The 23893-nt window shown below is 35.7% G+C and overlaps 1 pseudogene; it reads left to right on the plus strand.

The window, feature by feature from the left end:
• Positions 1-4167: 4167 nt before the first annotated feature.
• On the plus strand, positions 4168-5991 carry LOC115438961 (trichohyalin-like; annotated as a pseudogene).
• The last annotated feature ends 17902 nt before the right edge of the window (positions 5992-23893 follow it).

Genomic DNA, 23893 nt, shown 5'->3' on the forward strand with positions numbered 1-23893 from the left:
GGAATTAGTTGACAAGCTTTTAAGTGTGCTTTTTAAATGTCACAAGTTTTGGTAACAGGGCTGAGAAAAATGCAATCATGTTCCGCTTAAAAACCTTGTAAAAAATGAAATAAAGTTGCCTGAGATGGAGCAATACACATTTTGAATAGTTAAATATGTGTGTTATTAGATTCAGTGTTGAAAAAAGATAAAAAATGAAGTTTAATTTGGAAGAGTTATAACAAGCAAATGGCACCCAGTCGGTGGAACGGCCCTTAAATAAAAATGTGTCAAGTGCATTTTGTAATAAATTTCTCAAATTGTAATAACTTCCTACACAATGTGAAAAAATTTCCTATATAATGTGTTGACGTAGTTTATTACAAAATGCGTCAGTTTATTACATAATGCGGCTTTATTACAAGATGATGTGACATTCTTATTACATTTTGAACTTTTATTACATTATGGGAATTTATTACATAATGCGGCTCAACAAGCTGTCCACTGTAGTGACCACTACGCATGAAAGGGTTTAAGCACTTGCACATACCTAAAGTACAAGGTAATATGAAATTGAAACATGAATATGAATTTGACATTTCAGATTCACACTGTGTCCCGTACTCTGCCTCTCTCCATATTCTGAGAGTGGAGTTTTTTGTTAAATATTCAGGCTAATTAGCACAGAAGTGCTGCTCATGTGTGAATGAAATGAGAAGGTGCTGGATTCTAAGAATAATGCTGCAAGGACAGCACATAATTAAAGGGGTTATTAAGTCACTTGGTAATGTAAATGAATTAAAAGCAGTGGAGCGGAGCTTAATAGAGGGTTGTATGCACTGTGACACCGACTCTGGAATGAGGCATTGTTTCGCAAAGAGGTTTCAAATTAAAGCACTATGTCAGATGCGACTGGTAATTTGTGCAAGTTTTCGAGTCAATGCCCTATGCTAATGAAATGTGTTGACCATAACATGTAAAATATTATGCTAAAAGCCATGAAAGAGACCTCAACACACACTAGCAGTACGGTCTCTGTAATAGCTGGTGAGTATAAAAAAGATATGATTTGTTTTTATCCTCATTTGGTTTGGTTTGTTACAGAAACTGAATATTTTAGAAGCCACAGGGAAATATTTAGAATTTTTAATGTTATTTTTATGAGTAATAATTCTCCAGACACTACCGTCTGGATCGGGCAATCCTGTTCTCTGGCACCCCATCGGTTTTTAAGCAAATAGCTGGAAATACACTGTAAAAAAAAAAAAAAATCTGTAATTTAACAGAATTTTCACTGTTTATTTTTTTACAGATTTTTCCTGTATTTTCAAGATACAGAGAAATATCAATGAAATGACAAAAACAGACTGTGATTTTACATGCCAAATGTAAAATAACACGAAAAAACTATAACTGTGAATAACCATAAAATTTCAATTTTTTTATTTTTTTTTTTCTTTTTTCACAGAAAAATACAGTTAAAATACGTTTGCAAATGTATCGTAATTTCACAAATATTTCTTTTCTATTTATGAGAGTAAACTGTTAATTTATAGTTTAATACAGGGGGGAAAAAATGATAAAACAAGATAAAATTACTGACAATTAACCATAAAAGTATTTGTTCTGTAAGTTTAACAAGACGTCTTTGTTAATTGACAAATATCTTGTGTAATTACAGGAGGTTTCACAACAAAAATGTTGAATAAATGTATTTTTGTGAATGTATAACATGTATAAGCACTGATAAACTGTCCAAATACAGTTTTTATCAGTGGATTGTACAACTGAGTCTCACTGACAATTATTTATATATATATTTATAGGTAATTAGATTCTTTTAATACATGTAAATATTCTTTATTAAACATTAAAAAGTAAAAAAAAAAAAATATGCAAAATGTCATGTAAAGTTAGGGCAAAAAACTGTATTTTAATTATGGAAAATTACCGTATTTTTATGAGATGGTTATTTTCCGTTATTTAACAGCATTTTTTTTTGGCATCCCAGCTGCCAGAATATAACTGTTTTTTTTTTTTGTTTTGTTTTTTTTTTTTTTTACAGTGCAAAGTGGTTCAGAAGATGAAAGAATCTTGTGTAGTTCCCCTTTAAGAAAAATATAGATTTCTCAAAATAGCCAAATAATCGCTTCCCCATTTACCTGATCAAACAGAAAAATTGCCAGATCCACCATTTAAAAGTTTAATTTAAAGTTTAATATTGTAAACAAAAAATAACAATAATAAAACAAGATAAAATTACTGACTATTAACTGTAGAAGTATTTGTTCTGTAAGTTGAACAAGACTTGTTTGTTAATTGACAAATATCTTGTGTAATTACAGCAGGTTTCACAACAACAATGTTGAATAAATGTATTTTTGTGAATGTATAACATGTATAAGCACTGATAAACTGTCCAAATACAGTTTTTATCAGTAAATTTTACAACTGAGTCTCATTGAAAATTATCTATCTATCTATCTATCTATCTATCTATCTATCTATCTATCTATCTATCTATCTATCTATCTATCTATCTATCTATCTATCTATCTATCTATCTATCTATCTATCTATCTATCTATCTATATAATTTGATTGTTTTGATTCATGTAAATATTCTTTATTAAACATTAAAAAGTAAAAAAATATGCAAAATCTCATGTAAAGTTTGGGCTAAAAACTCTATTTTAATTATGGAAAATTACTGTATTTTCATGAGATGGTTATTTTCCATTATTTAACAGTATTTTTTTGGCACCCCAGCTGCTGGTATAATCCTGTATTTTTACCTGTTTTTGTTTTATTTTTATTTTTTTACAGTGCCTTCAGTACATACACACCTTAACGTATTTTATCTTGTTGATCAAGTAGCAGAGTAAGCCCTCTTCTCTAGCCCACTTTTCTTTATTTATTTTATTTGTTCTATATTCCACTAAAAATCTTGGATTAGCTTCTTCTTTCAAATTTGTTGTGTGGATATTGAAGTTTTGTTTAACTTGCTTTTCCAAACAAACAAAGAATGGAAAACAAACAACCCCCCCCCCCCCCCCACCCCCATTAAATGATGAAAATATTTACATTTACAAACTATCCTTTCACAAAAAAACTGAAATTTTGCAAGAGAAATAAGTGCAATTTTAACAATATTAGGCCTCTGTTTATCATTTATACATATGCATTACACACAATGTTACACAAACATTTGGTAATAATCATAATATTGTTAAAATGTTGGAGTTTGGAACTAAATTAAGAACAATTTCTACAATGTTATGAACAGTATTTTTTCAGCACCCCTGCTGCCGGAATAATATGGTTTTTTTTTTAACTTTTTTTTTTTTTTTTTTTACAGTGTAATGTAATAAATGAGTAAAATATGAGCAGAGCCGACTGACATTTAGTGATCACACGGCTCTAAAAACAGGAACGTAAGCCAACACAGTGAAACAGAGCTAATGTTTTATTCTGAATCAGGATTACCGTGGCTCTGCTCTGCAGGCCCGACAACAGCTCCATGCTTGGTTGTAAGCCAAATGTCAGCGAACAAAGGCATCAGCAAATGCTCCGCAAAACAAAGCACAGACTAAAAAATATAGAAATGTAAAAAAGCAGAAACAGGCTCACAGCTGTGCGCAAATCGCATTTTAAAAGATGCTTTGTTTTGTTTAATGTCATCAAAATGAAAGAACATGCGTTTGTTTACGTCGCTCACACCAGACTGAGGTGGATGGTTTTAAATTTGACTCCAGTTCCAGCTTCTTTTAAAGCCCAACCCCCCACGCGCAGACTATCGCCTCCTCCTGGCCTCCTTTTCCCCTCTCCAAACCCTTCCTCCATCCTAAAGTCTCCATCGCCCTCATCTCCCCTCCCTGCTCTCACTTCTCCTCCTTTGATGTCTGTATTTGTTGATGCTCTTGGGTGAGGAGCCATTGTGCAAAATGATCATAATTATGATGGGGGGGGGGGGGGGGGGGGGGGACAAGGAGAGGAGAGGAGAGGAGAAACAAGGAGAAATGAGGAGAGGAGAGGAGAGGAGAGAGAAGGAGAAATGAGGAGAAAGAAGGAGAAATAAGGAAAGGAGAAAGAAGGAGAGGAGAAACGAGGAGAGAAGAGGAGAAAGAAGGAGAAATGAGGAGAAAGAAGGAGAAATGAGAGGAGAGGAGAGGAGAAACAAGGAGAAATGAGGAGAGGAGGAGAAGAGGAGAGAGAAGGAGAAATGAGGAGAAAGAAGGAGAAATAAGGAAAGGAGAAAGGAGAGGAGAAACGAGGAGAGATAAGGAGAAAGAAGGAGAAATGAGGAGAGGAGAGGAGAGGAGAGGAGAGGAGAGGAGAGGAGAGGAGAGGAGAGGAGAGGAGAGGAGGAGAAAAGAGAGGAGAGAGGGGAGGAGAAGCAAGGAGAGGAGAAATAAGGAGAGGAGAGGAGAAACAAGGAGAAATGAGGAGAGGAGAGGAGAGGAGAGAGAAGGAGAAATGAGGAGAAAGAAGGAGAAATAAGGAAAGGAGAAAGAAGGAGAGAGAAGAAACGAGGAGAGAAGAGGAGAAAGAAGGAGAAATGAGGAGAAAGAAGGAGAAATGAGAGGAAGGAGAGGAGAAACAAGGAGAAATGAGGAGAGGAGAGAAGAGGAGAGAGAAGGAGAAATGAGGAGAAAGAAGGAGAAATAAGGAAAGGAGAAAGGAGAGGAGAAATGAGGAGAGAAGAGGAGAAAGAAGGAGAAATGAGGAGAGGAGAGGAGAGGAGAGGAGAGGAGAGGAGGAGAAATGAGAGGAGGGGAGGGGAGGAGAAGCAAGGAGAGGAGAAATAAGGAGAGGAGAGGAGAGGAGAAACAAGGAGAAATGAGGAGAGGAGAGGAGAGGAGAGAGAAGGAGAAATGAGGAGAAAGAAGGAGAAATAAGGAAAGGAGAAAGAAGGAGAGGAGAAACGAGGAGAGAAGAGGAGAAAGAAGGAGAAATGAGGAGAAAGAAGGAGAAATGAGAGGAGAGGAGAAACAAGGAGAAATGAGGAGAGGAGAGAAGAGGAGAGAGAAGGAGAAATGAGGAGAAAGAAGGAGAAATAAGGAAAGGAGAAAGGAGAGGAGAAATGAGGAGAGAAGAGGAGAAAGAAGGAGAAATGAGGAGAGGAGAGGAGAGCAGAGGAGAGGAGAGGAGAGGAGAGGAGAGGAGAGGAGAGGAGGAGAAACGAGAGGAGGGGAGGGGAGGAGAAACGAGAGGAGGGGAGGGGAGGAGAAGCAAGGAGAGGAGAAATAAGGAGAGGAGAGGAGAGGAGAGGAGAAACAAGGAGAAATGAGGAGAGGAGAGGAGAGGAGAGAGAAGGAGAAATGAGGAGAAAGAAGGAGAAATAAGGAAAGGAGAAAGAAGGAGAGGAGAAACGAGGAGAGAAGAGGAGAAAGAAGGAGAAATGAGGAGAAAGAGAGAAATGAGAGGAGGAGAGAGGAGAAACAAGGGAAATGAGGAGGAGAGAGAAGGAGAGAGAGGAGAGAGAAATGAGGAGAAAGAAGGGAAATAAGGAAAGGAGAAAGGAGAGGAGAAATGAGGAGAGAAGAGGAGAAAGAAGGAGAAATGAGGAGAGGAGAGGAGAGGAGAGGAGAGGAGGAGAGGAAACGAAGAGGAGGGGAGGCGAGGGAGGAGAAGCAAGGAGAGGAGAAATAAGGAGAGGAGAGGAGAGGAGAAACAAGGAGAAATGAGGAGAGGAGAGGAGAGGAGAGGAGAGAGAAGGAGAAATGAGGAGAAAGAAGGAGAAATAAGGAAAGGAGAAAGAAGGAGAGGAGAAACGAGGAGAGAAGAGGAGAAAGAAGGAGAAATGAGGAGAAAGAAGGAGAAATGAGAGGAGAGGAGAGGAGAAACAAGGAGAAATGAGGAGAGGAGAGAAGAGGAGAGAGAAGGAGAAATGAGGAGAAAGAAGGAGAAATAAGGAAAGGAGAAAGGAGAGGAGAAATGAGGAGAGAAGAGGAGAAAGAAGGAGAAATGAGGAGAGGAGAGGAGAGGAGAGGAGAGGAGGAGAAACGAGAGGAGGGGAGGGGAGGAGAAGCGAGGAGAGGAGAAATAAGGAGAAATGAGGAGAAATGAGGTGAGGAGACATCAGGAGAGGAGAAACGAAGAGAAATGAGGAGAAATGAGGGGAGGGGAGGGGAGGGGAGGAGAAGCGAGGAGAAGAGAAAAAAGGAGAAACGAGGAGAAATGAGGAGAGGAGAAACGAAGAGAAATGTGGAGAAATGAGAAGAGGAGAAACAAGAGGAGGGGAGGGGAGGAGAAGTGAGGAGAGGAGAAATAAGGAGAAATGAGGAGAAACGAGGAGAAATGAGGAGAGGAGAAACGAAGAGAAATGAGGAGAAATGAGGAGAGGAGAAACGAGGGGAGGGGAGGAGAAGTGAGGAGAGGAGAAATAAGGAGAAATGAGGAGAAACGAGGAGAAATGAGGAGAGGAGAAACGAAGAGAAATGAGGAGAAATGAGAAGAGGAGAAACGAGGGGAGGGGAGGAGAAACGAAGAGAAACGAGGACAAATGAGGAGAAACGAGGAGAGCAGAGGCCTGTAACGTGCCTGCTCCTTCTCCTTCTCTTGGTGCAGATGCTGCAGTGGGTTCTGTTGAGCTGTTGTCATGGTTTCTTTGGAAGTGTTTTCATTTCTTGGCTGGAAAATGAAGCGATCAGAGCAGCTGAGAGTGGAGGAGAAGAGTTTACACTGAGCACAGAAGTTCTGCAAGTCATCCCAGTCACTTGTCTCTAGTGTGTGTGTGTGTGTGTGTGTGTGTGTGTGTGTGTGTGTGTGTGTGGTCTGCAGAACCTCTTATCTGACGGTGAATGCAGATGGAGTGTTAAGGAACATCCACGGTAACGAACGCTGAATAAAACATCAATGCGATAAAACAGCCAAAGCCGCACAACGACATAAAAACCCTGCGTCCCCGTGCTGCCTTTGCCATCATTTGTACCATTTGTTTGTCGTGTATTTACTGTATCAAACACATGCATCAAACAAAACACCTGTCGAGCGTCTGCTTTTTATCACAGACCGACTAGTTCATTATTTCTAACTGAACCCAGGAAAAAGGAACTCTGTCACAATATGTTTATCATTAGACGAGCAGTCTCATTTAGGGATTGTGAGTGTGAGTCGTAATACTCGGACTCGTAAAAGTTTCCGATACAAACACACCGATACGACTTGGCGTTGACCTCATAATGCAGCAGGTACGCGGCCGAGGAGTAGTGATGTGATGTTCACGAACGAATCGAATCTTTTGAACGGCTCTTTGAAATGAACGATGGGAACTGAGTCTTTGTAAAGAGCCATTCTTTTTTTTTTTTTTTTTTTTTAAAGGAGGGAGCGTCCGATTGCCTATCAATTTAATGTCACTGGAGAGGCATTGGGCAGGAGGAGAATGTTCGAGCGAAAAAAAAAGAGAGCACTGCGCATGTCTCACGGCAAGAAGTTCGCAAAAAAACAACAGTTTGAAGCGTGAGGTGAGCATAGAAAAGTTTGAGAGTGAGTGAGTGACCACCTATAAGTAATGAGCCAAAGAAAAAGGAGGAGGATTTGGATGCACTTCTTAGAAAAAAAAGATGGGCACGCAACTTGAGAATTGCACTATAGTTCAGGTATTTAAGTAGTTGTAGTGATTAATCACTGTTGTGTTTTGTGCAGTTTTTTCCGCATGTTTACACACATTTATTGTTCTTGTTTTAAGGAGAATAAAATGTTATTTCATTAGAAAATGTTTTATTTTCTTCTTCATTTTTAGGCTACAGACTAGTCCACATAATGTACTGTGATGTTTTTGGTCAAATTTGCCTAATGTCATCTCTCATGTCATGGATTTAGCCCACACATTTGAACTAACAAGATAATATTTACTGTTGCGCCAATTAAACACCTTTAAAATGTAATGTCAATCATCACATGTAGCCTATTTAGTCATTAAAACATTGGTGTTTCAAAATAATGCAAAAAAACATAAAAGACCCAGTCTTTTGAACGGCTCTTTTCAGTGAACGGCTCCTGATTGAATGGCTCCCTTCAAAGAGTCAAAAGTCCCATCACTAATGCACCGATACCAATACCAGTTTCCGATATCGGTCCGATACTGAGTGTGAGTCGTAATACTCGGACTCGTAAAAAGTGCTCCGATACAAACACACCGATACGACTTGGCGTTGACCTCATAATGCAGCAGGTATGAGGCTGAGGAGTAATGTCAGCAGTGTGGAGATTTTTAAAAAGTAACATTAGTCGCTTTTCCATTGACCATCAAATTGCGCAAATATAACTAGCGCATAAAAATTTACCTAATGGAAAAACGCCAATTTTGCCAAAAGTTTCATTTTTCAATTGAAAGTTTTTGCACTGGCAAGAGGTGGTTTTTCAGGCGTAGCGCAAATGGTATATCACACAAAACTGCAATGAAAAGACCTTTTTTTTTGCAACTAGACTCAGATGAATTTAAAAAAAACAGATGTTGATGTACATTACAACAAGTCAAGAAGAAGAAGAAGAAACATGTCGTGGTATGTGTGGACACACCAGGAAACCAAATATTTTTTTTTAATTTAGTACGAGATAGAGGGGTAATATATAATAATAATGAATATATCTGTAAATCAACACCATATTTACATTCGTCGCCATGTTTATGGAATGACCTCTTGTGTCATCTCGCAATAAATAAACAAATCATCGCATTTGTGATTTAATGGAAAAACCGACATTACGCATTTCTGTTTTTTCGACATTTAGTAAATATCGGGAAAGTTTTGCGCAGATGTCCAATGGAAAAGTAATTATTGACTGAAAGACGGATACGAATGGAGTGTATTGTCTGTCCTCTGCGTACATTCCATACGTAATTCTGTCTGTTTTCCAGGAGCTAGCAGATGCACACCCATATAAAGACCATCATATTATCTTATATATGAGGCTCTGTGCAGACCCAGATGGAGAAGCAGTACCACCGGGAACCATGGAGGTAGAGGATCTGTTCAAAAAGCGACTGTGTGAGTTTGGCTATATTCAGACTGCAGGCAAATGTGGACCAAATCCAATGTTTCCCCCTATGTCACTCAGGTCAGATTCTTTCATGACAGTGTGAACAGCACAAGTCACATGGAATCTGATATTTTCAAATCAGATTTTTATATTTTTAAATTTTTTTTATTATTATTAGTGATAGTTAACAAGACATTGTGGACAGAAAAAAACAACAACAACACATAAATAAAGGGAAAATCAAACAAATAAATAAACCAAAAACAACAACAACGACAAAGTAATGACAAACAACAATGACAACATCATATTACAATGAAAAAACCATAAATGTAAAGAGCAATTAAATAATTTAGCTTGGGTTAGGGGCGATAGGGAAAAGGGGAAGAGGGGAGTATGAATGAAAGTGAGAAAGAGAGAGGGAGGAGTGAGGGGTGGAATAATAATTGTTGTACAAAAATATATAATAATAATAATAATAATAATAATAATAATAATAATAATAATAATAATAATAGTAATAATAATACCAGTAGTCTAATTTGCTAGTATTAATACAACAAGTTAAATAATTTTATATTTGTAATAATGTATTTGTGTCAGTTACTCTCCATTTGGAGTTTATGTGAATTTATTTAAATTTATATGGTTTGATATTAGATTTGGGCAACTTTCAAATGTGGTACTGAATCGGATACGTATATCAGATACTTTTAAATTGCATTTATCCAACCTTTCCAGTTACTCCCATCACTGACACAGCAAACGCAGAGACCCGGAGGTACGTTATGTTGAGTTTCCGACTAGTTTAATGCATTTACAATTCCCATACACACGTAAACATGTCACTATCCATGGACTGACCTTTGACCCCACCACAATATTTTCAGTCACTGGAGTTGCAGATCCCCAGACCTTGGACCAAATCACAGCAGAACTGTTCATAGCTGCGAAGGGACCTCAGGTTTTTGAATTATTCCACTGCGTACAAACTTTTGCCCAAAATGAAATAATTAACTAATGGCAAGTAGGTACAGGGGGCAGGGACCGATAGCTCGTAGGGGTCGATATCCTTAATACTGCTGATCTTCTCCAAATATCTTTGCTTAGCAGTGGCATTCAGGTTCTCTCTATAGGGACCCCTTGCTTTCGCCACTGCCTTATCCATTTTTTTTTTAAAACCTTAAATCTTAATTCATACAGCTCTTTCCTGCACGTCGGTACTATGCTGTTGCCCATAGCAACCGACAGCTTGTAAGTTCAAAATGGCGCAGCCTTCCAGATATGTCACGTGATATGGAGTATTTCCTCATTCCTAATTACGTCCGAGCCTGTTTTGTGCATGTGGGTCATTTCAGAGTCGCATTCAGTTCATACTCAAGACTGATAGAAGTCACATTTAATGTGGAATATGAACGAGCACACAAAAAAATCGGAATTGAGGAATAAATCGGAATTGGGCATGTGAATGTAGCTATAGTGAAAAACTACTGACATATTTATGACAACTACCCTCATCAATATCAACATTAGTATTACCTCCTCTGTCATTACTATGTTTGTTATTACTGACTTTCTTCTTCTTCCCAAAAAACTTTACTCTTCTTCATGGTATTTGTCCAGTATGGTTAACTAAGAGCAGCGCCCTCTGGTGGATTGATTGAGAAACATTCATTCCAACACATTAAATGTCAGTAGCAGCACTTTGTTCCAGTCAGACTAATGACAACGACAATAAAGCACATTTACAAAAGGAACTAAGAACTGAAATGGGATTAAGTACTCGTATCGGCAAGTACTCAGATGTAAGTACTTATACTTGTACTCGGTCTGGAAAAAAAGCATTATCTGTGCATCCTTAGTCTCATTTTAAGAAAATATACCCACCTTTTGCTTAATATGATGCATTTTGTTAGATTTAACTTCAGTGGTTTGTATAATTTCCCAGCAGAGGAACATGAGTTTCTCAGTTTAATCAGACTAAATCTTTCTTAAATAGATGTGTTTTTGGTGATTGGAATAAGCACGGATTTTATTTTGGGCTTAATACTTTAACAGCTGAAATACCTTTCAAAATATTTAGCTTGGTTCTGCTGCACAAGAGTGGTTTTGGGAGTGAAATTATTCTAAAATCTGGAAGGCTCCGGTCTATAAACCTGAATATAAACCTGTCCCACCTCGTCTTAAACGGAGACAGCGGTGTCTTTTTCTCGTCTGCTCATTACCATTTTCACTAACAGCTTTCTGAGCCATTGGTTTTAACAGAATGGAGATCGGTACGTAAAGCATCACTGGGTATTTACCTTTTAAATACAGATATATGTAAATCTCAAGGTGAGTTGTATGCGGGAGCAATTTTCAGAACTACTGGTGCATTCAAGGACAGTCTGACATCTGACTACTGGAGCTACATCTGGTAAGGAGAAGCTTTTATGTGTGACCTATATTCAGATCTTATACTTATACGTCCACTGTCGGAGAAAAGTCATGTTTGTGTTTTTATGTTGAAGTGTTTTGTCAGACATGTTGTTACAATGTAAACTGCATTTTCATGTTACAGTTTTTAGATAAAGATGCACTGGTCGTTATAACACTGGTCAACAACAAATTTATTGTTTAAGTTTTTTGAGCTGATTTAGGATAATTTTGGTGTGCTGAATCCAAAAATCACATTAATTTTGCTCAATCAGGTCAACTTTCTGAACTATGCTACATATTGGCTTTTTAACATTTTTGCTTACATTTATGGGCATTTTCACATCATATGATACAAAATTCTTTCTTATTTCTTGCAATAAACGAGTTCTGAAGATTTTACTTTTGCCAATTTATGATTAATGTTTTTTTTAATATTACAGGTGAATGAAATGGCTTCGACTAGAAGATCTTGCAAAAATAAGCCTGACGTATTCTGCTACATCTGCGGTGAATACACCATTGTACCTAACAGGAATCCTGTTAGAAAATGATTTTTTTTTTTTCTCTTAAAACCTATTTTGGGTGAGAACTATCTAAAAAATCAACTGATAAAGTCACAAAAATGTATCAATTTTGTGAGAAGATCAAATTTTTCAAAATCAAATTAGCAAAAAAACCTGACCTGATTGAGAAAAACAGATGTCATTTTTGGATTTAGCGGTGCAAAATGGTCCTAATTCAGTTGAAAAAACCTACACAACTTGCAAAAAACATTTTTTTTGTAACCTGGTGTAATAATTGAGAACCTCTGCTCTAAATCAAATGGGTCATTCCATTCCAAATCAACCAGATTTCAGAAAGTGCCCCACATGACCCCCTCAGAAAATTCAGAAAAAATTCACACTAATCACTAAGGATGAATGTCACAGCCTAATCTTTCTGTGACATTCATCCTTTAAGATCAATCCAACAACACATTTTTCCTCCATGATGAATAAGTTTGTTCAGGATTATGAATAAAATTCCCAAAATTAAGCTGGCCAGCATCATAAAAATTCTTGGAAATCTTAGCTACATTTATGTCATTGACCCTGGTGAAATTGGGTCAACTGACCAGCTCCATCCAATTTCCCAGAAGTCTCTACTACATGCATCAACCTGAGCCAGTTCTGGGAAACCGATAATTATTCTATCTGAACCATCACGCAGTTCCACACCCTAGTTCAAATATCTCCAGTATTATCATAACTTGTGCAATAATCAGTGCCATTCTACTGTTAAAAATAACATTTACACCTACGTTTGTATACAATTTTCCTCCATGATGAATAAGTTTGTTCAGGATTATGAATAGAATTCCTAAAATTAGGCTGGCCAGCATCATAAAAATCCTGGGAAATCTTAGCTACATTTATGTCATTGACCCTGGTGAAATTGGGTCAACTGACCAGCTCCATCCAATTTCCCAGAAGTCTCTACTACAGGCATCAACCTGAGCCAGTTCTGGGAAATCGATAATTATTCTATCTGAACCATCACGCAGTTCCACACCCTAGTTCAAATATCTCAAGTATTATCATAACTTGTGCAATAATCAATGCCGTTATACTGTTAAAAATAACATTTACACCTACGTTTGTATACAATTTTCCTCCATGATGAATAAGTTTGTTCAGGATTATGAATAAAATTCCTACAATTAGGCTGGCCAGCATCATAAAAATCCTGGGAAATCTTAGCTACATTTATGTCATTGACCCTGGTGAAATTGGGTCAACTGACCAGCTCCATCCAATTTCCCAGAAGTCTCTACTACAGGCATCAACCTGAGCCAGTTCTGGGAAATCTAGAATTATTCTATCTGAACCATCACGCAGTTCCACACCCTAGTTCAAATATCTCCAGTATTATCATAACTTGTGCAATAATCAATGTCATTATACTGTTAAAAATGCCATTTACACCTTTGACGAAAATATAATCATGCAGTAAAAAAAAAAAAAAAAAAATAGAACCAGTTCTATCCCAAAGCTAAAATTTTGTGCCCAACAACATCTTGAAACATTTATGAAGACATGGTAAAAATTTCTAAATTTTCATTAACTGGCCACATGCTAATTTGGGTGCTCAAATAAAGAGTATTTTTTTGGAAAATTGAAATTGACCCTTTTTATTCATTGCCACACAGCAACACTTTTCATTGAAATGTCATCTTTTTGCAGTATATTGTTGCATCTTGACCATAAGAATCAATGAGAAAAAAAATTTGGTCTCTACATTCATCCATTATGGAACAGTGCAAACCTGAAGAGAGAGGACATTTGGAAGAATTAGCCTTTTGGCCTGATTTCAAGGCCTCATGGACCAAACATGAAGGCACCTACAATTATTTGGATGCAAAATATGGTCTTTTCAGGAGGATTTCACCCCAGACAGTAAGTTTCAGCAATGTGGATGGAATACCCAAGGAGATATAGCTCCTCAAAGTTGGCCCAAAAGCAAATTTGCAAAATTAAAAAAAAAAACATGCGGACATGCGGTAGGTAAACAGTTCAGACCACGACTGTAATGAGTGCGATTTTTGTGAACTGCATTCAGCTTCAGCTTCCACTCTGTGTGTGTTGTGAGAACCCCCCCCAACGCCCCTCGGCGACCCCGTCTCTCACAATTAAATGTGTCGGCCTCAGCACGATTGCAACAAGTCATCCGGCAGAACCATGTGACCTGACACACACACACACACACACACACACACACACACACACAGTAAACTGGGTCTACTGGTGTGGAGGTTAGTGGACACTCAGGCCTGGACACTGGGATGAAGGCTGGTAGAGGCAGGTCACATTAAAGAGGAGATGTTTATGTGTCACACTGTCCTAGTTTCACGACTCCCAGTTTGACATGGAGAGGTGGAATGGAAACCAGTAAGATCCAAAGTGGAACATGGTGATATTACAATAAATAATTTTCACACATTTAAAAAGTTCAGTCACATGTTTAGGGACAACTCCTTTCACACTGTAGTAGTAGTACACTGTAAAAAAAAAAAACAACAACAAAAAACTGTAATTTAACAGAATTTTCACTGTTTATTTTACAGATTTTTCCTGTATTTTTAAGATACAGGAAATATCAATGAAATGACAAAAATAGACTGTGATTTTACATGTCAAATGTAAACTAACATGAAAAAAATGTAACTGTGAATAACCATAAAATTGCCATTTTTTAAAAGAATTTTTTTCTTTTTTTGCAGAAAAATACAGTTAAAATACATTTGCAAATGTATGATAATTTCACAAATATTTCTTTTTTATTTATGAGATTAAACTGTTAATTTAAAGTTTAATACTGTAAAATAATAATAATAATAATAATAATAATAATAATAATAATAATAATAATAATAAAACTAGAAGCACTCGGAGAGCGCAGACCTCCGCCAAGGCTGATCAGTGCCCCCCCCCCCGTGGGCCCCCCCACCCCCGATCACCACCAAAATTTAATCATTTCTTCCTTATCCCATTTCCAACAAACCCTGAAAATTTCATCCAAATCTGTCCATAACTTTTTGAGTTATGTAGCACACTAACGGACAGACAAACAAACAAACAGACAAACAAACAAACCCTGGCAAAAACATAACCTCCTTGGCGGAGGTAACGAGATAAAATTACTGACAATTAACCATAAAATAAGTATTTGTTCTGTAAGTTTACCAAGACTTGTTTGTTAATTGACAAATATCTTGTGTAATTACAGGAGGTTTCACAACAAAAATGTTGAATAAATGTATTTTTGTGAATGTATAACATGTATAAGCACTGATAAACTGTCCAAATACAGTTTTTATCAGTGGATTGTACAACTTAGTCTCATTGAAAATTATTTATATAGGTATATTTATAGGTAATTTGATTGTTTTAATACATGTAAATATTATTTATTAAACATTAAAAAGTAAAAAAAAAAAAAAAAAAAAAAATCTCATGTAAAGTTAGGGCAAAAAACTGTATTTTAATTATGGAAAATTACCGTATTTTTATATGAGATGGTTATTTTCTGTTATTTAACAGTATTTTTTTTGCACCCCAGCTGCCAGAATAATACTGTTTTTTTTACAAGTTATTTTTTGTTTTGTTTTTTTTTTTTTTACAGTGTAGTAGTAGTAGTAGTAGTAGTAGTAGTAGTTTTTTTTTTTGAGCACATAGAATCATCAGAAAACATAGAACTGTACAACATGGTCAAACAAAATTTTTCTGTGCTCGAAAAGGAGTGGGAAGAAGTATAGCTTATAGACTCCCACCCCTTTTTACAAACTAATATTCAAACTAGATCTGCGTCCTTTGCTTTGCTAACACACCTTTTCCTCTGTATATTTTTACAATAACACAAAACATCCATACAAACCATTCACACACACTTTTTTGATCACGTCACACACAATCAATTTGCATAATCAACCGTTTTTTTAATATAAACAATAATATTTATACGCACTTTAAATATTTACTACAAATACAATGATCAATAAATGTAATAATATCTTCTTACCATGATAATTAATTAATTGCAGTAATATCTTATTTTATTCCGATAATGTTCTATATTTTGTTATTATAGTGGATTTTTCGGTTCGTTCTTCTTTTGCAAATCGATTCTGAAATGATGCAGGGTGTTTTTTTTTAAATGAATGAATCGATTTGGAATAAATCCAAAGTAACTGTGTCAATAAATCTAAAATAAAGTGTTGCTTTAATGCTACAATTTAAGAATTACATTTTCTAATCAACAGTATTGGTTTGGATTTACACACATTTTTTCGTAAATTTAGTGGTGGGAAGTCCGATTCTTTTAACTAACTCGATTCTTTCGGTTCATTCTTCTTTTGCGAATTGATTCCAAAACGATGCAGGATGTTTTTTTTTTTAATTAATGAATCGATTCAGAATCGATTCGCAACAGATGAACGAACCGAAAGAATCGAGTTAGTTAAAAGAATCGGACTTCCCACCACTAAATTTACGACAAAATGTGTGTAAATCCAAACCAATATTGATTAGAAAATGTAATTCTTAAATTGTAGCATTAAAGCAACACCTTATTTTAGATTTATTGACACAATTACTTTGGATTAATTAGTAGGTTTTCTTTGCAGTTAACGGCAACAGCCTTTACTAACTATGCACCAAAGTTATGGAATACAATTCCAAAAGACATTAGAGAAGCCAGTTCACTGAATATATTTAAAACCAAATTAAAAACATTTTTATTCTCATTAGCCTTTGAAAGGAGATAAAAATGGGGTCACAATTCAGGAACCAGGAATGTGCGGTTTTTCATTTTTATTTTATTTTATTGTATTTCTGTTTTTATTTTTACTGTTTTTCAAATTTCATCTTATTTCTTGCACTTCAAAAATTCTATGCATAATCAAATATTTTAATGTGCGCTGCTTTTATTTTTATTTTATTGTATTTCTCTCACGTTTCATCTCATTTCTTGCACTTCAAAAATTCTATGCATAATCAAATATTTTAATGATATTTATTTTTATTTTATTGTATTTCTAATCAAATCTAAATGTATTTTAATATTGTATTTTTTTCAATCAATGTGAAGCACTTTGGGCTACAATTTCTGTATGAAAGGTGCTATACAAATAAAGTTTATTATTATTATTATTATTATTATTATTATTATTATTATTATTATTATTATTATTATTATTATTGTTATTATTATCTTTTTACATTTAAATAACCATATTTTGTGGAACAAGTTGCATAACATTTTTAATAAAATCCAACAAAGTTCAACATTTTATTTCTTAGAGTGTACTCCTGAGGCAAATTTTTCAGTACTAGACTACGTCGGACGTGACAGCTGTGTTCAAGTCTTCACAGAAAGCCGGTATATTTAACAGACAAGTAGATAAATCTGTGCTCAAGTTGCTCTTTTGGCCTTAATGAAGCCCTCCTGCAGACTAGGCATGCTTCTCAGCTAACAGGAAGTGGGGGATCTAAACTTGAGCCCAGTCCAAGTGGCCTGCTGAACAGCAGTGAGCGAGGCTCCGTCTGGAGGAAACTTCACTCAACACTGATACATCCGCGAGGGATAAAGCATCGCAGACAAACTGGCCTGTCTGGTCTGCAGGAGCTCAGGCTTTACTTGTGATAATGTCGATTATCTGTTGCCTTTGTCGGCTATTGACCGGGTCAGGCTGTATTTGAGTTTCAGCATTTTTCAGGTAATAGAACAATTATACATACAATAGAACAAGCTGCCCTAGATTAACCGACGACCTCTAGAAAGCTGAAGGGCTTATGAAACAGATGTTAATTAAAATGAACGAGTCAGGGAGAGGAAGTACGAGGCCGGATCTGCACGTGAAAACACTGTCAGCAGTGGGGGGTGGCAAAAATATAATATCATGATTTTTACCTAAACATAAGGTAAACATCTGTACTGGCAATCTTATATCCAAATGTAGTTAGATCATTCAGATAATTTGAACCCTTTATAGTTCACTCATACAAACACTCTGACATTCTAAATTTCAACCATAGTGTGTTATTGGAGGACAGAACCAGACTTAATTACTTTTGTGAAATTTTCAAAATTCTAAATTTGTTATTGTAATGTAAAAAAAATCAAGGTTAAGGAAGTTTTCATATTTGGTTCCTTACCCATAAGAGCCCAAAAACTAAAAAGTCAAAGAAGTATATATACAGGGTGGGGAAGCAAAATTTAATTTAATTGAATTCTTTTACACTTTTTTCTATTTCATCAACTTGAGCTGTAAATAAAAATACCAAATAATCAATAATGGACACATTTTTTAACCCTTTAAATGCTGCGTTTGTAATGTAAACAAACCTTTTTTTTTTTTTTTTTTATGCAAAAAACACAAAAACATTTTTTTTTTTTCAATATACTACATAAAAAGTGGATCACATATTATTTGATTTTTGCAGCCTGGCATATGTCAATGAAATTCTGATATTTTTCAAAATACTACATAAAAATTGGATTACAATTGGATAAATTTAAAATAATAATAATAATAACAATAATAATAATAATACTAATAATTATATATATATATATATATATATATATATATATATATATATATATATATATATATATATATACACACACACACACACACAGGGTGGGGAAGCAAAATTTACAATGAACATTTAGTTGTTTTTTCTCAGCAGGCACTACGTCAATTGTTTTGAAACCAAACATATATTGATGTCATAATCATACCTAACACTATTATCCATACCTTTTCAGAAACTTTTGCCCATATGAGTAATCAGGAAAGCAAACGTCAAAGAGTGTGTGATTTGCTGAATGCACTCGTCACACCAAAGGAGATTTCAAAAATAGTTGGAGTGTCCATAAAGACTGTTTATAATGGAAAGAAGAGAATGACTATGAGCAAAACTATTACGAGAAAGTCTGGAAGATACTATTAAAGAAGAATGGGAGAAGTTGTCACCCGAATATTTGAGGAACACTTGCACAAGTTTCAGGAAGCGTGTGAAGGCAGTTATTGAGAAAGAAGGAGGACACATAGAATAAAACATTTTCTATTATGTACATTTTCTTGTGGCAAATAAATTCTCATGACTTTTCAATAAACTAATTGGTCATACACTGTCTTTCAATCCCTGCCTCAAAATATTGTAAATTTTGCTTCCCCACCCTGTACATTAAAAAAAAAATACAAGAAAAATAAATGTAAGGCGACAGAAACGTGTATTTTAGAACATTAGAACATCACTTTTAGAGCATTAGACCAACAAAAGTGCTGATCCAGACCCCTGTCCACATCCACATGATCCCTTTGAACATCATTCCTTACATTAGTACCATTACTTCATGGTACCTAACAAAGCAGGTACACTCACTGTTCATGCAGAGGTGGACCTTACAGACTCTGTAAACCAGGGGTCTCAAACATGCGGCCCACCAAAAGTTCCAATGTGGCCCATGTGATGAATTTGAAAAGTGCAAAAATGAGTTCCACAGTCAAGGGTGTGGAACTCATTTTAGTTCAGGTTCCACATACAGACCAATATGATCTACAGTCAAATAATAACAGCATAAAAACCTACAAAAAAGAATGACTTCTTGGTTTGATGTTAAAAAAAAAAAGATAGATAGATAGATAGATAGATAGATAGATAGATAGATAGATAGATAGATAGATAGATAGATAGATAGATAGATAGATAGATAGATAGATAGATAGATAGATAGATAGATTGGAAATAATCATTAAAAAAAAAAGAAACAAACAAAAAATTGCCTTTTTACCAGTATCATGATATATCGTGATATATCGTATCATGATCCTAGTATTGTGATTTGTATCGTATCGCCAGATTCTTGCCAATACACACCCCTAGTCAAGGCTGTCGAACTAATTTTAGTTTCAGGTTCCACATACAGACCAATATGATCTACAGTCAAATAATAATACATTTACATTTATGCATTTGGCTAATAATAATAGCATAACAAAGTACAAAAAAATAATGACTCCATATTTTCTTCTCCGTTTGATGTGAAAAAAGTATTACACTATGCCTATAAATAATGACAACTTCAAATCAATTTTTGACTTTGTTTTAGTGCAAAAATAACATTCAATAATAAAAATGTTTACAACTATCCTGTAACAATAAAATGTGAATAACCTGAGGAAAATTAAGCACAATTTTATCTATTTTCTGCCTGTTCCTCAGTGTTTAGTGTCTTTGTAGATCCAATCCATAATGCACATGTAGAAATGAGAAGTTGATTCATAATATTGTTAAAATTGCACTCATTTTTCTTAAGAAATTTCAGTTTTTTCAGGTTATTCACATCTTTTTTGTTTGGATAGTTTATAAAAGTAAGTATTTTCACAATTTAATGTTTTGGGTTTTTTTTCAGTAAAACAAAGACAAAAATTTGGAGTTGTCATTATTTATAGGTTATTATGTTATTATTTTACTGGTCCGACCCACTGGAGATTAAATCAGGCTGAATGTGGCCCCTGAAAGAAAATGTGTTTGAGACCCCTGAACATTCAATAATAAAAATGTTTACATTTACAAACTATCCTGTAACAATAAATGTGAATAACCTGAGGAAAATTCAACACACTTTATCTATTTTCTGCCTGTTCCTCAGTGTTTAGTGTCTTTGTAGATCCGATCCATAATGCACATGTAGAAATGAGAAGTTGATTCATAATATTGTTAAAATTGCACTCATTTTTCTTAAGAAATTTCAGTTTTATCAGGTTATTCACATCTTTTTTGTTTGGATAGTTTATAAAAGTAAGTATTTTCATAATTTAATGGGTTTTTTTTCCAGTAAAACAAAGACAAAAATTTGGAGTTGTCATTATTTATTGGTTATTATGTTATTATTTTACTGGTCCGACCCGACCCAAAGAAAATGTGTTTGAGACCCCTGATGTAGACCACATTGGACCTAATAACAATTAGATAATTGGATTTATATAGCACTTTTCTAGACACCCAAAGCGCTTTATATTATTGACCCATTATTCATTCGCTCTCACATTCACACTCTGATGGTGGTAAACCACATTTGTAGCCACAGCTGCCCTGGGACAGGCTAACAGAAGCTGCCTACGGCCCCTCCGACCACCACCAAACATTCATACACTGGAGGCAGGAAGGGTGAAGTGTCTTGCCCAAGGGCACAACGAACTGACTAGGACAGAGCGGGATTCGAACCGCCAACCCTTCGGTTATTGGACGACCCGCTCTACCACCTGAGCCACAGCCACCCCATAAGATTAAAGACTGTTGCCTCACTGTCCTCATTGTAACTGTTACTGTCACTGTCTTGTAATGCATACAGAAATGACCAAAAATAGTCACTTGCCCTATAAAGGGTAAAAGGTCTATATCTGTTTTTTTTTAAGTAGTAAATATTCAAGTTAGTTATATTACATGCACCTAAAGCTACATTACTGACATACTGTTTTGGATGGAGATACTGCGATGTAGCCACATGGATCGATAACAGCATGTTCTACATGTGGTCACTGAGTTTTTTCCGTTTGAACATAGTGGTTTACACAGTACAAGCCGTACAACCCACTCCCTCTAAAGCCTGTGGGACAGTGGTTAATGTTTCAGTTCAACGATGGATAGATTATCAATAAAACATCAGCAACACCTGCACGTGGACATCCAAACGCTGCCCCTAGCAACAGGCGCCACAGAGAAACGGCCTTATCGATCACGGTGGCGAAGGATGGGTTCGGATATTGCTGAGTAAGCCTGAGTGGGGCGTGAAAAAGAGGCAGTGGACGTAACAGATGAGGACATGAATGTAGAGCGAGAGAACATTATGTCGTCTTGAAACACATCTTATATACAGCAGTGGTTAACCCTTAGGGGTCCGGCTCCATGACTGAATCACATGACATTTTTAATGTGTCATATTGTCGGAAGTCGGTCACATAGACCACTGGGGATAATTGCATACAAACACTCTCCCATTTTGATGTTGATAGAGCAAACATAACCTGAGATATAACCATTTGAACCTGAAAAAACAAGCGATATAGTGTTGTTATTATTAGGGGTGTGCCAAAAAATCGATTCATATAAAAATCACGATCCTCATTTACTATGATTCAGAATCGATTTGAAATGACCCAAAATCGATTTTTAAAAAGTAAAACAAATCTGCTTGCAGTCTGCCTCAGTTTTGTACATCATCACGCAGCCGGTTCTGGAACATATGCAATCATGGTAAACACCAAAATAAAGGAAACTAATGGAAGAGGTAGGGTTAGCAGTTAACTACACTGGTCAACAACAAATTTATTGTTTCAGTTTTTTGAGCTGATTTAGGATCATTTTGGTGTGCTGAATCCAAAAATCACATTAATTTTGCTCAATCAGGTCAACTTTCTGAACTATGCTACATATTGGCTTTTTAACATTTTTGCTTACATTTATGGGCATTTTCACATCATATGATACAAAATTCTTTCATATTTCTTGCAATAAACGAGTTCTGAAGGTTTTACTTTTGACAATTTATGATTAATGTTTTTTTTAATATTACAGGTGAATGAAATGGCTTCGACTAGAAGATCTTGCAAAAATAAGCCTGACGTATTCTGCTACATCTGCGGTGAATACACCATTGTACCTAACTGGAATCAAGTCACAAGTTTCATAAAGTGTGCTTACCAATCTTGTTTTGGTATTAAACTTGGTGACCAAGATAAAGTTTACAAAAATGTAATCAATTTTGTGAGAAGATCAAATTTTTCAAAATCAAATTAGCAAAAAAAACCCCTGACCTGATAGAGAAAAACAGATGTCATTTTTGGATTTAGCGCTGCAAAATGGTCCTAATTCAGTTGAAAAAACCTAGACAACTTGCAAAAAAAATTTTTTTGTAACCCAGTGTTATTAATGGCTAGCGCGATAAGTGGTTAGGGTTAGCGGTTAGTGAGATTAGCGGCTAGCGCATTGACACACCATCAAATGGTGTTAAATAATGCGCGAAAGGATGAAAATGCGTACGTATAGCATGCCAAATACAATAAACTGGTGTCACATACAACGCGATTTGATGAGCTCAGTCTGTCAGCTGCATCACCCACAGCTGAACGACACGGTGACACAGTCAGCCACCAGCAGCAAACCAACACACACTGCTGTGCCTCATCAAACTCCTGCCAAGCATGGATAAATGTTTAAAACTGAATAAATGTGAAAAAGACATTTTAACGTCTGCATTTGTCATTGTGTCTTACAAATCAGACTGGAGTAGATCATGAGGATCCTTTGCACACCTACAGACTGAAGCAGAAATCAGTATGAATCAAATCGTTTTGAATCGAAAATCGATTTTGAATTGAATCGTAGCCCCAAAAATCAGAATCAAATCAAATCGTGAAATAGTGAAAGATTCCCATCCCTAGTAATTATAGCGATATAAAGCAAGCGCTATACTTCTTGCCGTTCCTTTGGAATTTTTGGTCTTTTTTCAAAATGGAAAAAACTGTCTGAATCTGCGGATTCTAATCCACAAATTGCATTAGCATTACAGGTAAGGGTGAGGATGACCCCCATTTGAACCTGATGCGGAAACCGGGAAGACCGGGGGGGTGAGAAAACTGGAAGAAAATGTCTATGTCAAGATATGCTTTTATGTCAAATATTTGAGTATAGTTTTAATTTATTACAAATTTAATTTTATATACCTAATATTTGGAACCAATATTCACTTTTAAAGTCTTTGAAAAGGTTCATTAACCTGACCTTTTATGTTGATATAGTAGGTTAAAGTGAAAAAATAATAGACAGATGACATAGATGAAGTTGTTGAAAAAGAAGTTGGAAAAAAAAGATACCAAACATGGGTATAGTAAACATTTCTTTATATAGTATATAAAGGCAAAATCTAAAGTACTCAAAAACGGCCAAAATAGGCTCAGACC

Source organism: Sphaeramia orbicularis, chromosome 18 (assembly GCF_902148855.1).
Source record: "Sphaeramia orbicularis chromosome 18, fSphaOr1.1, whole genome shotgun sequence".
Lineage (NCBI taxonomy): Eukaryota > Metazoa > Chordata > Actinopteri > Kurtiformes > Apogonidae > Sphaeramia > Sphaeramia orbicularis.